The sequence below is a fragment of the Hirundo rustica genome, chromosome 4 (genome assembly GCF_015227805.2).
Source record: "Hirundo rustica isolate bHirRus1 chromosome 4, bHirRus1.pri.v3, whole genome shotgun sequence".
Taxonomy (NCBI): domain Eukaryota; kingdom Metazoa; phylum Chordata; class Aves; order Passeriformes; family Hirundinidae; genus Hirundo; species Hirundo rustica.
In genome coordinates, this window is record NC_053453.1 from 31,053,977 (window position 1) to 31,067,096 (window position 13,120).

Here is a 13,120-nt window from a genome sequence, read left to right on the forward strand (position 1 = left end):
TGAAAATGCTGCCATTTGTGCAAGAGGTCCGAGCGTTTCCTCCTGGGGCACCACACCTTCCTCAAAATGAACGGGGAATTCAATGCACCGATGATTTGCTGTAGCTTGTTATTTCCATACTAATATCTAGAAAGCATTATATGAGCTTTTTGGCTTGGAAAAACTTCAAGAACTAACCTGAAGCAAGATGGTATTGCAGCTGTCCTTGGCTCCCCCCTCTACAGAACACATGACTTTCATGGGATATCACAAGGCAAAGAATGAAAGGGAGATGGAGCCCGTGGCTTTGGGCGCAGTTTGCCTGGCCACCCATGGAGGGTAATGGCTTCTGGGAAGCCTTCGTGGCAGCTCTTTCAGAAGCAGAAGCTTCTTGAAGGTGCTTGCTCTGGAATTTCCACTACTGGGTCTCCTAAATGTCAGGCCAAAAAGGCAGATGACGCACATGAAGAACTGTGGTTTTCAAATTACTGACTTTGCATATACAAATTGGATTCCTGTTTTGGTGCTTTCACCTTTTTTTTTTTTTTTTTTTTTTTTTTTTTTTTTTTTTTTTACCTATAGAACAGTTTGGGTTGGAAGGACCTCTAAAGGTCATCTAGTCCAACCCTCAGCAATGGACAGGAACAACCTCAACTACATTAAGTTGCTCAGAGCCCCATCCAGCCCGACTTCGAATATTTTCAGGGATGGAGCATCCACCACCCCTCTGGGCAACCTCTTCCAGTGTTTCACCACCCTCTTTTTCCTTGAATCTAATATAAATTGACCCTCCTTCAGTTTAGAACCATCACCCCTTGTCCTATTGCAACAGGCCCTGCTAACAGGTTTGTCCGTCTTTCTTACAGGGCCCCTTTAGGTACCAAAAGGCCACAATAAGGTCCCCTTGGAGCCTTCTTTTCCCCAGGCTGAACAACACCAGCTCTTTCATCCTTTGCTCATAGGAGAGGTGCTCCATACCTATGATCATCATCATCATGGCCCTACTGCTCCAACAGCCCCATGTGTCTCCTGTGCTGAGGACAGGGTCCTCTGAATGTGAAGCGCTGTGCAAGCAGTAATTTAATTAACACCTATCGTACCCTGCTAGGACAAGAGCCATATCATCCCAGTTTTGAGAGTGAAGCCTGAGGAAGAGCTAGCTAGCTGAACAAGAGCATTCACATAAGGGCTGATTTTTCAACCTTACTCATGTGATTAAACCTTTTACATCAGAATCATATGCAGTTCCAGAGAAATTTAAGATTGACAAAAGATGTGGGACTGGATTCCAAGTCAGGGGCTTCACCCCCCACCCAGCCCTCGGTGCAAGGTACCATGCCTGAGAGCAAAGCAGGTATTTGCAGTTCACTCTGACTCAATTAGACTTCTATATGGTAAACTGAAAATCAATCTCTCCCCCAGATTATTGAATAAAAATGTGTATTATATAGTGGATGGGGTCAGATGGTGTTGCTGTAGGGAATAAGAGGAAACGACTTTGTTTCTTTAAAACAAAACATGTATCAGGCTATCAGGTGTATGATTATTGATTTGATGCATTCTGCTACCTCCTTTCCTTTTATAATTTTAAAGGCAGCTATTTGATTCTTACCTTGTCATGTACATTCTTAGAACGGAGGTAATTATTTTTCATAGAATTTAAAAAATAGATATTTTAAATATATCTTAACACAGCTCCACAAAAATGGTAACACTTCTCAGAAATGGAAGCTATTTTACTTTGCATCTTTGAAATGCTAAATATTTAGTATTTCAAATTTCTCCCTTCTCCCTCTCAATATGTCTCTGATTTTTTCTCACTGTTGATTCTGTTTGCCTTGGTATGCTGTGAAAGTTTGATGCTTGTGGCAAGCATCTTCTAGTTCTAGTTTTATGGTTTCTTGTAAGCTTTTATTCAGCAGGTTTTCATGACAGTCACTCCTTATTGACCCTATTCACTCCTCCTGTGTCTTTCTCTTTATTCTTTTCACTCATTATCTCGTTCCTATTTCCGGTTTAGAGACATACCACAAAGAATTTAGGAAATTCAGGAATTTACCATACTTTTTTTTCTTTCTGTTGCCCATCTTAAACTGGTATGAGATGAGCATCCATCTCAAATCTCTTCTTGGATGCCTTTCAATGCACTTTTATTTAGTCAAAATGGATCCTCTTTTCTTTCCTCTAAAATAACCCTGAGCCTTGCTCTGTTTGTGGTATCACCATTCTCATCCTGCTTTTGTTCAGACTTGCAACTTCCAAATATCCTTTAGTTTATATTTTGCCTGCCTAAAAGGAATCAAAAGCCATGTTCATTTTTCAGAACTACCCTCTGAAGTGCAATGTTCTTCCAGCGTCTGGAAAATTCCCTTCTGTCCTTCAAAAATTTATGCTTATTGACTAACCTACAGTTAATATTGGAAACTCCTGCTATGTAACAAAAAATATATCTACATAAGGAAAGTGAACTTAAATCAAAAGACACCAAATACTATGTTGGTTGGCTAAATTATTGCACGTGTGAACATTTAGCAATTTTTTTTCAAGCAGTTTCAGAATGCTGTTTGATTTGGCGGGCATTTCATTGAAAGTGGGGCTTGTTTGGCTTCTTTGTTCTCTTTTGCTTCCAAATTGCAGAAAAGCCTACCAGACATTCCAGACACAAGTCTTGCACCTGAAAGCTGATGACAGAGTGTCATTAATTGTGTATGATTATCCTTACAACTATTTTACCCTCAGGCAAATTTATGGTTACAGCCCAGGGGAATGGAGTTGCTGGAGCTGGAGGTGGCTGTGCCTGGGGCAGAGGAATTCACGGCTGATGTGATGAGCCTGACAGGTGGAGCTGGAGATGCTTACAGTGTTCTCTTCACCTCTATTTTAGTACATCCATCATTGGCATGCTTGAACTTATGTGTTAGTGTTTGTGTGAAAGAGAGGAGAATAAAAGAGAACAGATCAGAAGTGTAAATCCAGCTGAAGGAGAAAATCTTGTGTTTTTCAGAGAAGATGCTTGCTGCCAGAAAGTGACCTTGAACGTCTTTGAAGTCTCTGACTGCTGTTCAAGAATAGTGATGAAGCAAATGTGTAAGCAATGGCTATTTTTGCACCTGAGTACTACCTCTAAATCAAATTGAACTAAGATGCACGTAGAATTTTGTGACTTTTGTTGTTGTTGTTGTTGTTCACTGTTTTTGTGTTTTGGGAAGAGGAATGTGTCCATTTGCTGCAGAGAACCAAAAAGCTTAGGTTTGATAACAGCATCTTAGCCATGGAGCTGCTCACAGGAGGGGGCAGTAATGGTCCTCTTAAAGGAAGTAATTAGGTCGGGAGATCCCTTTCCCACCAAGGCGTCACGGAGACTGCGGGCTCAAAAAGTCTTGGAGATGTGCTGCAAGGACAAACTCTGGGTACTGGTACCTGCTTGGACTGGGTGTGGTTCAAGCCCAAACACACCATGGGGCTTGCTGAGGTGGGTGAAGTCTCTCAGGGTGGAACAGCAAGCTATTGACTGCACAGTACATATTTATTCTTGGAAATAAAGTAAATGTTTCAACACATATCTATGGATTCCCTAGTCTGCCATGACAGGATTTGCTTGCAAACAAAAAGAAAGGTTTCAGGGATATCTATCGTCATGTTAAAGCCTTCTGGTGCTAGCAGGGTCCTGACACTGAGTCTGTGACTTTAGCAGAGGACAATATTTTGCTCAGCAGCTGAGCAACAAGAGAGAACATCGTTGACTACGATGCATAATGTACGACCTGTACATGACTGGTCTTGTGTGATACCCTGCAAAGAACTGCCCACACTTGTCACAGATTTCGTGAACACTGATAGCATCAACTGTGTTTAAACATGTTCAGCCGCCTCCAACTCTGCATGTTGAGACAATCAGTTTTCTAGGGCTGCGAAATCTTGCATGCACGTCTGTAATGCTGTGACCAAGAGATGTTATCACTCATTAGTTTCCTGGCCAAAGTATGGTATACGACTGATGATGAGTAATCCTGGTTTAATAGGAGCTGTCCTCTGCTCTTCCTCTTTAGATTCAGAAATTCACGGAACGAGCCAGGTAGTTGTGCTTTTTCTCCTTAACTCCTGATCATCTGCTCTAACTCTTTTCTTTGATCAAAACAAGTGTTTTATTGGGATACAAAGTTTTCAAGCTTCCTGCATGAGGCTAAGGAAGTGGCAGTGGCTGAAATACAAGAGATTTACAAATATGATAGATGCCTGCAATGATAGTAAAAGTTTCATTTAAAGACATTTTAAAAGTAGGTGTAACAAAATGCTCTTTTATTTACTTGCCTTTAAGGTGTTTCTTCTTGAAGTCAGTTTATAGCACTATAGACCAGTTTATATGGTCTGAGGAGACCATAAAACTTTGATCTCTTTGAAATGAGCTAATTTGGACTTTGTGGTGACCAGGATGCTGAGTTGTGTTGCTACATAAAGATGAGATCCGCTCATCTTTCCCCCAGAAAATAATGGGGTTTTCCATTCTATTTGTATAGAGTAACTTCTAGGGCTTACTTAGCATTTTGAGGGATAATACCTGTGATGTCATGTTGTCCGAAACTGTCCTGGCAAATTGCAACTCCTAGTCCCAGCATATACAGCATAGCTATTGAGAATGGGATGTGTCTAGAAATATGAGGTAATTGATAACAGTTGTGAATTAAATTATACTAAAAATACTTAGTTATGTATTGTATTAAATTATACTAAATATAATTCATTTAATCTAGGACTGGCCTGCTAGTGCAGAGCCCAGTAATTGAATTCTCTGTTAAAGAAGATAGATTAAAAGATGGATATATAGGTATAGGTATAGATACAGGTATAGATCTAGATATAGATATATGAAAGAAAAAAAAAAAGAAATCTTAGTTCAGAATTTAGATGCCAAATATTATATATCTAAGTCCATAACATTAATTAAAAGCTTTTGAAGTTGATGAGCATATCCCACTGCTGCTCAAGTCCATGGGTATTAAGGGAAACCCATGTCTTTAGAAAGTGGAGTGCTCATTTACCTACATGTGAAATTAAATGTGACTTGTAAGTATCCATGTTGTACATACCGATCTTAGTGTAACCCTGTAATAATGTGATCTGCTGACCTCATGCTATCATAAAACATCATGAAATGGGAGAATTTGGAAAAAAGGAATGATATTTTTTTGACAATTCCCATCTAATAAGATGACATAACATTTTCAGGATGGTGGGAAAATGATGAATTCTTTAAATCACCACAGTAAACAAACAACAAATAAAGCTTAGATTTACACACAAGAAATTCAGACTCAGGGAGTAGAGGACTAGGTTAAAATAAAGTCCCTTAAGAACATCTTGATGGCAAATATTTTTTAAAAGAATAAACCAAAATAAAGCTATTGACCTGCCTGAGGGCACTTCAGGAAGTGTGTCTGAAATGTGACAGCCATAGTCAGTTTATTTAAAATTTGCGGTTGCTAACAAATCTGTAAGACCAGGTAGATGCCTCATGTGGTACCCAGGACCTATCCCATATTTCTTGTGGTATTTACATTAGCTTTTGCAATTCTGTAAAATACAAACTAATTCAATATTCATTAAACATAAACTAAAACAGTGAAAGCAGAATTTATCCCATCATTTACAAGGCTTTTGGTACTGCGTATTCCATGCGAGTCCTAGATTGTGACAGTGCTTTAGGCCAAGGCCATGCTATGTCCACATGCGTTCAGTGGTTATTAAATGTGCGTGTCTTTAATTACATGCTTATGGAGAAGTAAAGTTCCATAGACAAAGCATAAAGCTAATAAAATTAAACACACTGGTATTTCATGTTATAAACGTAGCAAGACTTCCTGATCTGCCCTGCTGGCGTGCTGCTTCCCCTGAGCCTCCCGTGCGGCAGGGAGCTGGTCAACACCAGTTGCGCCGCAGACAAGCCATTGAGCTCAAGCTGCAGATGAGGAGAAAAGGCAAATAGCAGACAAAAACGTCAAAGCATGCAGCTCTCTTAGCAGTCATGCTTAAACACATTCTGAGGTACCTGTGCGGTAATCTATTTCTCCCTCTGGTTTTGGGCTTCGCCTAGCAGCTGTCATTACAGTAATGAAGTGATTAGATCTGCTCTGTTGCCTAATTACCGGACTAGAAATGGCATGCGTTCCTGCAATCTGGTTAAGTACCCTATATCTGAATCCTCTGATTTCAAGGAGAGTGTTTGGGAAATTATCTTTAGAGCATATAATTTTTTTTTTTTTTAAGTGTGCTTGATTGAAGTGAGGAGTCTATCATATTGTAGAATTATTGATTACATTAAGTACTTTGAACTTACAGTGTTTTTCATCTCAACATCTCTTAGTTTTGCTACAAGGGACAAGTATTATTAGTCCCATTGCAAATTGAAAACTTGGGGAGAAAAAGGAAAATACATTATTTATTTAGGATTCCCATCAAATGTTACAGCAAGATTAGCTAGTTCAAGACTAGATACCCTTTTCTTTAATGGCCTTGAGAGGATGCTACAAGCAAGAGACCTTTTGTTGCATTTCTTTTGGATGGAAGGGTCTTCCATGTAGGTCCTGGTGCTCTAGGTTTTGGGTAAAAAAATGAGACTGCTCCCAGTCTCCAGCTGGATACAGCACCTGCAACTTTTATTTCCCAGAAGCGTTCCCTACCCTTTGTACAGTTCTATATATTCATACTAATGATAGAAGTAAAGTTCTACAAGAGAGACTTCACATGTCTGCCTTAATTACTGATATTTACCTCTCTAGAGGTAGGACTGCCTTCATACCAGCTCTTGACAATTTTGGAGATGGAAAACTAAACCTGCTCCTTACCAGCATCTCTTTTATTGTCTTGCAGCAGCTGTATATTTGGTGTATATTTGCCCACCTAAAATGTATTTCAATACTGTGGATTTAAAACCCTCTCCTGTCTGGGCTTACATCCCTTGGTGTCCCGCCTGGGACTGTTGGTGTGACCAGTAGTTGATCATCTGGGTGAAGACTCCCTGCCTTGTCCTACAGCCTCTTCCAACGAATGTGTGCTAGCAGAAGATGCTGTTTACTTAGCAATGCATACAACTAAATGTCTACCCTCTTACAGAAAAAAGATGGTCATTATCAGTGGAACATTCACAACTCAAGCACTGGCAGAAGCTCTTCACACTGGAAAAGGGATTCAGTGGTTTTGATTCCCACTGCTTTCACTCATCCACAAGTCCCTCCTGTTTCACCATCTGTTTCATGTCGCTTAGTCAGAAGAAAAAGAAAACAGGTAACAATAACATTTTAACAAGACTGTGTCAGAGGTAGTAAAATTTCAAAGAGTCATGTAAAAGTCTAAATGTTGGCTTAAAAATGTATCCTGAGGAAAGTGATAGTAGAAAAAATTCTTAGAAGATGAGAGAGCAACAAATGCTTTGCCAGTAGATCTAGTGTATAAAGCTCTGAGTAACCTGAAGACAAACGATATATTATAATATGTAGGATATATAAATTCACATTATTATTCTATAGCTAAAATTTAGAGATATCTGATGTATAATCTATATTAGCTGATGCTGCCTTAGCTCTTATAATAAATACATTTTTTAAAAAATTCCTGAGTAACTGTTTAGGACTTGTATTTCATGCAGGAGCTTGACTGTAGTTTGCTAAGTATACCTAGTCCAAAATGGCCATTTGAAAATGCTGTCTTCCTAAAGCCTTGCATTGGCAGAAAGCCATAGCCTGATCCTGCAATTTTGTGCATTCAGGCACTGAAGTCACATTGGAAATATTTTTATGGACTAGCGTACAAAGCCCAATGTGTTTTCAGTATTACCCTCATGGCCTAATGCAGATGTAAAAGGAAGGCATAACTGCATTTTGCAAATGTGTTCTGAAATATTCATGTTCATCACAAATTCTACCTGGTTCAGGTTGTGGACGCTTTTCTAGAAGATTGTAGTCCAAAATTGCTTTTTTCAGAAAGGGTTGTTGTGCCAGTTTTGCAGAGTCCATCACTCCTCTATGCATGTGCAGGGGGCTGTGAGAAGTTGCTTCTTAGGCAATCTCAGTCAATGTTAGGGCTGGCCAGAAGCTTCCTGAAGACACTGAAGGCAAGGAGATGCATAAAACAAATGCTGTTCTGAAGCATTTCTGAAATTTGGTCCATAATGGGGAGTACAGGACATACTGGTGTAAATAATTTCTTGGAAGTTACAAGAGCCCTGGGGCAAGGAGCTGTCTGTGCAGGAGCATGCCTCCCTACTAGGCTATGGTTGCAGAGCCATCTCATTTCCTTCCAGCCAGGCTGGGGCACACATCCTGGTTAGGAAGAACATAATCTCGAGCTTTGAGCTCAAATCCGCTCACAGAAAGGCCATTTCAAAAGCAGAAATGAGCAGGTGGTGCCCAGGCAGCTTTACTTCCCTGAAGCCTGAGCATTTTTAACTCATTAGCGTTATCTACAACAACTTGTCTGGGACCTGCCTTCCCACGGGAAGACTTTGGACAAGAGATTTTTAATCCCACCTCTTCATGTCCCCTTCCCAGACTGGGTGCTCAAGTGTCCCTGCTGCACTGCTATTTCCCTTCCCTGGAGCAGGACCCTCCCAGGCAGCCTCAGTGGGGACAAACCATGGCAGGAGCAGCACTGGGGTGCTTGGCATCAGAGCAGGGGCACAGTGCAGTCAGACCTGGTCAGGGCTGCCTGGTAACACGGAGGAATGGGCTGGTGTTGCTGACCTTGGGTAAGACTCAGAAAGGACCTGGAGGGAGCACGGTAGCTCATTCCAGCTCCCTGCAGCAGCAACCACAGCCCTGCAGGAGCTATACAGTTCTCTGGGTTATAAAACTGTATTTATTCCTGTATTCCAGGTAAATGGCACTGTTCTGCAATTTTCCTTGGTTTTCCACTTTTTGTTTTTTGCACAAACGTCTGTGGCTTAGTGCAAAGTTGAGAGTTGGGAAGGTCTGGATGCCAAGTGGTAGATTTGTGACAGAAAAAAGTAGCCAAGCTCAGCCACAAACTCTTCTCTCTTTTTGGCTGAGACAGAACAAATCCAGCCCCACAACTCCCCCCTCCCTGCCCCAAGCCACTTAATGCTTGGAGCCTGCCTGGCATAGGAAATGTCAAGATTTTGATTATCTTTGTAAGAAACTCAAATCAGGACCTTAAATGAAAGAGGGATTGAACTTTGGGGCATGTCCACTGCTACAAACAAAACCAGCAGCCTGTATTATAGGGAACCAGGAAACTAAAAATGCAGTATATCAGAACTTGGTTCACAGGCATAGTTGTGTTTTAAGATGTTTTGGGTTTAACCAGGGGAGTGACTGATTGCCAGTTGCTGAGAACCTCACCCCGTACTCAGTAAATATTCTGCAAGCAGAGAGGCAGTGTCCGTGAATGATCAAGAAGCTCTCGAAGCTTACAGCACTATGCAGTTATTACAGTCTGAGCATTTTTTAAGCAGAGCAAATATTTGCTTTCAATTTCACGGCTAACTGTTGCTGGCGACACACGCTGCCTCTATGGGCACAAGCACTCACTGGCTCCTTGTTTGCCTTTTGGTTTTCCGGCAGGAGAAGGGTTTGGTGCCAGCATGTAGTATTACAAATACAAAATTATTTGCTTTTCTCTGACGTTCATCTAGTTTGAAATGGCTACTGATGCTTTTCATTTAATTTCTCACGTGGATTAAACAAACATTTAATTTCTCATGTAGATTAAATAAACACATGCCACTCACAACAAACGCTGCTCCTCATGACTCATTAAGTTGTGCTTCCTAACCAGGTAATCAATTGCCTGAAAATGTTGAGACAACAGAGTTGATGACCTGTGTAATGTGAAAACGAGGGTAACACAACCAAAGGCCATCTTCTTCAGGCCTTTTGCACACAACAGTGCTGTGCTGGGACTTCTAAAAATGGAGGTATTTTTTCCTCATCATTTTAATCTCATGCTTGGAAAATTTTTGGATTGAAATTTATGTTTTTCCCCCTGCCCTTTTCCTTACCCCGTCTCCCTTTATTTAGGCTAACTTGCGCCATAAATAACATTATGTCATGTTACATAATGAGAAAGGTGGACCAGCAATGTCATTAATTAGGGACAGACAAAACTTTCCCTTTTCAATACTTTGAGTCCATATATCTTTGCTGATTAAAAGACCACACTGCTAGCTCACCTGCACTGCCCCATATGCAGATCCAGACTTCATCCCAGTATGGCCTATGGACACAGGGACTGTAAGCATATACTTACCTTGTGCCTTACCTCATTTTTCTGATAATATGCAAAATCTAGGTGGCCTATCTGGGGCAGTTTGAGTATGGATACTTAATACTTATTTGCATGCTCTCTTAGAGTTTTGGAGTCCACACTGCACATTTGGAGAATGAAATTAAAATTTTAAAAATAACTATATTTATATATATCTAACTATATATATATATATACACATACGTATGTATGTATGTATGTATGTATAGATAACATCTAGAGTTGAACTGCTCTTGGAAAATATTCATCTACTAAAAAAAGTGACTGCCATCCCCCTGCATCTATCTGGTCTAAAAATACTGTGTCATACAGAATTCACTCATATTTCATTTGTGAGTCTATATTTTTCTTTGAGAATTTATTTTTTGCTGTGGCAATGTTTATTTTCTCCTATGCCAGTGATACTAGGGCTTGAAGTGTTTATATCGTTGTCACGCTGCTGCAGTAAAACTTGCCCTTGTTTTTCTACTCATCTGGATTATCCTGTGTTAGCCCATCATGAGAGATGGCAATAAACCAGGACACAATTCATGGAGATGGGGTGCACTAACACACTGTGGCGAGAAGAGGTGTGCACACTGAGTAAGGCAAACTTCTGAGTACACATGGCCATCCCTGGGTAAAATGTAGAAGCAAACTTCAAAGCTTGGCAGAAGCAGAGGGAAGCTGCTCTAAGCCAAATTGGGTGTGTGTAAGTTTGGCCACCCAGCAGAAAAGGTAGGTGCTACTTGCTCAGCAAAATGGAGAGATTTAGTAAGTTTTTCCCTTGAAGTGTGGGGAGGGGTAATGTATCACCTGGCCAATGTGAGAATGGGAAAGGAGCAGTCAGTGAAACTTAGTTTCGTAGCAAAATTTAGTTTGCTGCTTCTATTTCAGATCCATACAAGAGCTTATGTTCATGCAAGCTTTTTTATTTCTAACTTTTTTTTTTTTTTTTAAATTACACCAATTCATCTAATAAAAGATGCAATCCCTATTTACAAAACCTGTCTTGTTTATTTCTTATGCCTCTTGGCTACAATTATGCTACATCTTTTGATACAAATATGTGTTGAATACAACTAATTTTGATATACATGACACCATATTCTCATCTTTCATTTTACATCAGACAAAGGAGACAATGTGTTCTTGTGAAAAAGTTTATGGAGGAAGATACAAAATTAAATTGTGATTCTAATGATTTTAAAATGGACTTTTCTGAGTGTGGTATTTCTTTATGACACCAGACGACTGCCAATGGCAAAAGGAAAACAGTCTGCTCTCTTTCACCAGGTGGGATATAACAGCTTTACTCTCGAGTCCTGCCCTGCCTGAGCAGATCTCTTTCCCAGTGGCTCACCCATGCTAGAGAGAGCTTGGTCCCGCCCATGCCGGGGCTTTTTCCCCAGGGCGCAGGGCCCAGAGGCAGGGACAAGACACCGCCCAATGAGGGATGAAGTGGGAGGGGAGCAGAGTTGGGTTACAGCTGAGCAAGGACAAACCACGTGATACAGATTACAAATCTGATGAAACACAATATAAACCCAATTAAAGCATCACAACATCTGAGAATATGTGTTCCTCTATTACACTGCAGTTTTTCCACTGTCCTGTTTACAAAGTACAGAAAGATTTCAATGTTGCTTCTTTGACACCTAAATTGAACACACTTCAGTTTATTTCTGTTTCCCCTGTATTTGGTTTTGGATATATAGATTTGTCTCTGTTGCAGCAAGTTCTTCCCCAATGGTTTGTCCCTGAGCTCTCTACAATCTCTACACAATTGGTTTGGCTCTAAGGCAGTTCCCTGCCCTTTTCTAGATCCTTGTATGCCAATCCCTGTTTGTCCCAGCTCCTTGCTTCTCAATCAATGCTTATTCCTTTCTTTGTTCCAGAAAGTTCCATGTTCCTCGACACCCTGTTGGTTCCTTTTGATTGTAACCTCCCCTCCTGTTCCCCCATTGGCTAGGATTTTGTGGACCCCTCCTCATGATCCTCCCCTGTCAAATTGTCATTGGTCGCAGCATTGTGTCCACCCCTTCTCCATCCCCATTTAAAAGTTCATGTCTCCCCATATTTGGGGCTCTCTCTCCCTGGACCCTTTGACAGCAATAAACCGGTTGGAACCTCATATTGAGAGCTTCCTTGTCCTCCTTTGCTCGGTCCTTGTTGTTACCCCACTCCAGCGTCTTGGGGCTGGCAGCCCCAGAGGTCCTGCCTAAAGGCTAACCCAGCGCCTAGGCAGCTCCCTGTGCTTGATGCGTGGGTGCCCCATATGAACCCAGCCAGGTCATAAAAGACTTGGGGGATGCATCATGTCTCTTTTCTGTTTTGCTGTTCCAGGAGATAGGTATGCACCTTTCAGACAAGTGGGAAGTGATTTATCTTTGATAGAAATATGTTATGACATATGATTCTCTTATTGATCTATCATGCTGTTGTCCTCTGATGTGCTTTCCTTGCAGAACTGTTTTCTGTGTTAAAGAAATGAGCAGCTGAAATTCTGATAATCCCAAGCTAAATCTGAGTCAAGCTCATAAATCTAAATATAAAACTAATAGCAAGATGCAATCAGAGTTTGCATTGCAAAACCAAATTCTGACAGGAAATGGAAAACAAGAAAATCATCCTCAAGATGATCCTAATAACCTCCAAATTTGAGTATTTTTATATTTTTTTTATTATTTGATCCTCTTTAGGCATTAATACAATACATCAGGATGGTGCTTCCTATGCAGGAAACTTTAGAGACAGAAAATAATGTTAAAAGGTCTTGTATTACATCAGAATGAAAAAAAAAAAAAATGTAACAAGAGGAGGATGAGGAGTGAATTTAAAGAAAATAGTTGCTTTTTCATAACTTTGCTACTTAACAGCAGCA